At 40.5% G+C, this 5,353-nt stretch overlaps 1 long non-coding RNA gene across 1 annotated transcript; it reads left to right on the top strand.

Annotated features, from left to right (window-relative positions):
• The first annotated feature begins 53 nt into the window (after positions 1 to 53).
• On the top strand, positions 54 to 1,441 carry LOC126592061 (uncharacterized). Its single transcript, XR_007612594.1, has 2 exons — positions 54 to 272; positions 923 to 1,441. It is a non-coding gene; the product is annotated as an uncharacterized LOC126592061 (long non-coding RNA).
• The last annotated feature ends 3,912 nt before the right edge of the window (positions 1,442 to 5,353 follow it).

The raw sequence follows: 5,353 nt of genomic DNA on the forward strand, positions 1-5,353 counted from the left end.
CTCGCTTACACATTCGCCTTTTAAAACTTTGTGTGGTTGTGAGGCATAATTGTCTTGGTATGCTTAAAAATCATGTGGTTGTGAGGCATTCTTGATTGTAGTCCACAAAAGAAAATATTTTGCTGAGGACGATGGAGGCTAGGGTTTGTGCTGGAGCACTATAAATAGAAGAGCAAGAGGAAAGAGAAAGGGGCACTTAGTCAAATAAACAAAGTTCAAAGTCGAAGCACTCTTTGAGAGTGGAGCTATGCAGATTGACATCTCCTTGCCAGGTTCTATTCTATTTCCCTCTCCTCATTATCCATTAATTTCTAGTTTTAGGACTCTGGTGCTTTCAATTTGGAGGAATCAAGTTACTTGTTCAAATTACAATCTGTTTCCAAATATTTTTTCTTTTTGTTAGGTTGGATTGAGATGCATAAAACAACCACAACAGTAGTCTAATTGTTCTAGTGCTATTTATAACGCAAAAAATATTTGGGCTAACACGGTTGTCAGTTGATCAAAGAATATTTGGGCTAACACGGTTGTCAGTTGATCAAAGATGAGGAAGAACATTAAAATAATTTGCTTTTTAGTGTCTACATTAAAGGATGGGATAGTGGATATAAATATGTGTTTTGTTTCTTGTCATTGTTGTCACGCACCCATTTGTTTTATTTGTCTTCTCTTTTAGTTTTAAACGTGCATCTAAATTATTTTTCAGAAAACATTTGTTTAAATAATTAAGGCTGGTTATAAAACTGCATTTGGTGAACAATATTTAGTGATAAATATGATGTGTGTAACAGTGCTCTAAAGTTTATAGTTTCATTTATGGGCATGAAAATTTATGTTCTTGTGCATCATGAAATACGAGAGTAAAGTCGAACTCTTGTAGTGTAAAGTGCCCATATGTGATCTCTCATACTTTTTGTTGCAGATGCCTACCTGTTCACTCTCTAAATTTGCCATGGGCCTCGCGGGCATGCCGGGAATTTATTCAAACACGAGATTGGTGGGGTGCGGGCGTGCCACTATTAGATGCCGCTAATAGACGGATTTTGAATGATTGAGGTTGCACCTGAGTTCGATTTCTGACCAAGAGATTGTGCCATTGAGTGTGAGTGACTCAAATCAAGGTTCTTTGTTTGCCTTAAAAATAAGGACTTTACTTATATGGAGAGGTAGAACAATATGTAAATGACAAAGGAAGGTGAATGACTAATATTGTAGATTGCTTGTAAATTAAATGACTGAAGATGAGTTGTACATGAAAACTACAAAGGAGATTGATACTGCAAGTGAGCAGAAGAGCTAATAAACTAGATAAAAGAAGACTTTTGATGAAGGTTGATCCTAAAAAGGATGAAGGCTTGGTGCTGACTACAGTTTCGTATGCAAATCTGGCTTGAGTAGAGTTTGTGTATTTGTTTGTTTAATTGAGTGTCCTTATTTCTGATTTCTCTTTCCCTTTTTATAGATGATTTGGCTTGGCTGCTATAACATCGATCTTGCCAGAATGCGATTGAAGGGTAGTGACTTATCAGTTTTTTACTTGTACTGCCATTGTAAAGTACTTTTGGGCTGATTAGCTGGCTAGTTTACAACACTTGACTTCTAGGTAGGTGAGCAAGTGGCTCAAGTGATCTGCACGGGAAAAGAGCTTCTTCCGCCTTCTGGGCTTCGGCTAAGCCTTGGGCTTCCTTCATTCTAGACCTTCTTCTGGGCTAACTTCCTTTTGAGCCCAAAGTTCCAGTTTTAACCCAAACAGTGCCCCCTTCAATTAATATTCAGGCTGGTATTCCAGGCGCCAATATTGATTGAATAGCCGTATGCGCATGTACAACTGTTCTCGGAACTTGTGTATTCTGGACGGGATTAATGCAATCTCGCGTTTCTTGCTCTTCCCACGACCTTTGAGCTATCCTTTGATGTTCCTATAAATTCCGGCTCAAATCTTCATTTTTGAACAAATAACTTAAGCCAAAAGCTTCTTATGCCGAGCCAACTGATCATCTTCAACCTTCCCCTTTATCTCCCTCGGGTGTTTCTGCCTTCTAAGTTTTCTTGTAAAACTAGGGAAATGGGTTCCTTAGGACTTACGTGGAGTTTCCTATAATGTGAGAAAAAGGATTTTCGTCAAATAACTACTATCTCCAACACCTTTGGTCAGACAGTTTCCTCATTCTGAGCTTGTTTGAACTTTTACAAGTTTGGTCGAGGGATCACCATCCTAGTAGTTGCCCTGATAAGTTAGACTTCACCATCATACCTGGTGAAGGTTTGCATTGAGGGTCCTCTACCAGGCTTATCTTGGCTGCACAACCCGATCACCTGATTGGGTTTTGTCCACGGAGACACCAGAAAACTGGTCGAGACACCACTGCAACTAGAAGGAATCGAGCATAGCACATTGGAGCTGAATCTGATATAAATTTCACCAATTTCTTGAAATGTATAAAACATCATTTTAACAACTTTTTTCTTTCTGTTTTCTTGAATGGTTGATGAACAAACACTGCACTCCGGCACCCCGAAGCCTGCTTTATCTTACATCTTCTTCAATATAACAATCTCTAACATCCCATAATGTAGGACAATACTTTTTTAAGAATTTGACATTGATGGGATGTTTCTGCCAATTTCCTTCGATGTCCGCCGCCAATTAGTATCCTCCCTTGTCTAATACTTGACTAACAATGAAATAACCTTCCCATGTCGGGCTCCATTTCCTAAAGCCCCTAAGCTGAGCTCCTAGAGGGATGACTGCCTTCCATACTAAATCTCCTTCCTTGAAAGACTTCAACTTTACATTTTTGTTATAAGCTCGGGCAACAACTCTTTTCCCTTCCTGAATCTGGTTCAAGGCCTTAATTCGGGCTACATCTAAGTCTTCAATCCCTTGACATATGGCTTGTATGTATTCTTCACTGTGTAACCCAAATTGATTTTGAATTCTGACAGAACTTACATTGATTTCCATGGGAAGAACCGCATCTTGCCCGAAAGTCAAAGCTTAAGGAATTGTCCCCGTTTCTGCCCTCTTAGAGGTTTGGTATGCCCACAAAGTATTCCCTAGCTTTTTATGCCACATTTCTGGACTATCTGTCACCATTCTTTTGATAATGTTTATCAAAATCTTGTTGCTGGCCTCTGCCTGGCCATTTGACTGAGGGTAATAAGGACTGGACTGGACCATCTTTATTTTGTATTTGTTTGCAAATTCTTCAACTTTTTTTAAATAAAAGATGGCCCACGATCCGTGACTATAGTTTCGAGCACCCCAAACCTTTGTAGAATCTTGGTTTCAATAAATTTCTTAACTGCAGCTGAGGTTATGGTCTTTACAGTTGATGCTTTTACCCATTTAGTGAAGTAATCCGTCGCCATAATTATGAAAGTATGCCCCTTACTAGAAGCTGGATAAATTTGCCCGATGAAGTCCATTGCCCACCCTCTGAAGGGCCAAGGCTTGACCACTGGATTTAAAGGTACTGAAGGCACATGTTGGAAGGGTTCATGCCTTTGACATTCTTCACAGCCTCGGGCATAGGACTTGCAATCTTTTTCTACGTCGGGCCAGAAATACCCATACCTCCTAAGTAACCACCTCATCTTCATCCCAACTTGATGTGCCCCACATATTCCTTCATGTACTTCAGCCATTACTCTCATAGATTCCTCTTGGCCTAGGCATTTCAATAGTAGCCCATCTGGAGTTTTCCTTAGCAAGTTCTTCGCCCATAAGACATACTTAGTTGCTTGCTATCTATTCTTCTTGCTTGTGGGTGAAGAAGGATCTTTTAAATGATGAATGATAGGCGATCTCCAGTATTTCATCTCGATTTCTAGAACCATTACATCTAGACTGAATCCCCTTTCTAGGATAGAAGGAAGATTTCTTCTTTGAATCTCAACATCTACTCCATATTTCCTTTCCTGGATTGGTACTCCTGAGGCTACTTGTGCCATCTCGTTGGCCACCAGATTGGATCCCCTAGGGACATGATGAACTGATATATTCGAATCCTAGTAGCTCAACAATTGCGTGGCCGCCAAATAATACCCAGCCATGGTGATATGTTTGCACTTGTATTCTCCATTTAGCTAGTTTATTACTAACTCTGAATCACTAAACACCTCTACCTCCATTGCCCCTAGATCTATCAAGATTTCCAAGCCAATTATTAAGGCTTCATATTCTGCCCGATTGTTGGTGCTTTTCTGTTAATCTTGGAGGAACGAGTAATAATGGTGAACCTCTTGGGGATTTATGATGACAATCCCAACTCCATAAGCCCTCTGAGTGCAAGAACCATCAAAATACAGCCTCCAAGGAGTAATCCATAGACCAGTTACTCTTTTTATTTCTTGTTGGACCCACTCTTCTTTGCCCGAGATGCCCTTGCCTGGTGGGATTCAAACACTAGTCACCTCCAGGGTCCCCTGGATATTGATAATCTCATCTTGAGACTCTTGATGCTCTGTCAAGAAGTTGGCAATTGCTTGGCCCTTGACCGCCCTTTGGGGTACATATTGAAAGATGAACTCTGATAATGCTAGAATCCACTTCCCAATCCTTCCTGTTAGCATTAGTTTTGACAACATATACTTTATCACATCTGTTTTGGCAATGATGTGCACGTGACAAGGTAACATGTAATGCCTTAATTTACTAGCAGTGAAATACAGAGTTAGGCACAATCTTTCTACTGGGAGTATCTTGTTTCTACCTCAGTCAGAATTCTACTGAGGTAGTACACCGCCTGTTCTTTCTCGCCTTCATTGTTTTGGGCTAGTAAACTCCCGATTGATTTCTCTGAAGCAGAGATATATAGTTTTAAGGGTTTTCCCCTTTGAGGTGGTACCAACACTGGTGGAAAAGTAAAAAAGGCTTTGATACTATCAAAAGCCTTTTGGTGTGGTGGTCCCCACTCAAAATTTTCTTTATCAGAGGAGTCAGCGGCTGGATCTTGCCCACTAAATTGGCAATGAATCTCCTTAAGAAATTAATTTTGCCTAGCAACCTCTGAAGTTGCACCTTGTTGGTGGGCGAAGGTGACTCCATTATTGCTCGAGACTTGTTCTTGTCCACTTCTACACCTCTTTGATGAACCAGGAATCCCAAGAAGTTGCCCGCTCTCACTCCAAACACGCACTTCTTTGGATTCATTTTTAGTTTATGGATCCTCATCCTTGTCAAAGCTTGTCTGAGGTCTGTCAGATGCTGCTCTTCTGTTGGATTTCACCATGATTTCATCGATGTACACCTCCATGTTCTGGCCAATCAAATCATGAAAGATGGCATTCATTGCCCTTTGATAGGTTGCACCAGCATTCTTGAGCCCGAATGGCATGACTAGGTATTCAT

Source organism: Malus sylvestris, chromosome 12 (assembly GCF_916048215.2).
Source record: "Malus sylvestris chromosome 12, drMalSylv7.2, whole genome shotgun sequence".
NCBI lineage: Eukaryota > Viridiplantae > Streptophyta > Magnoliopsida > Rosales > Rosaceae > Malus > Malus sylvestris.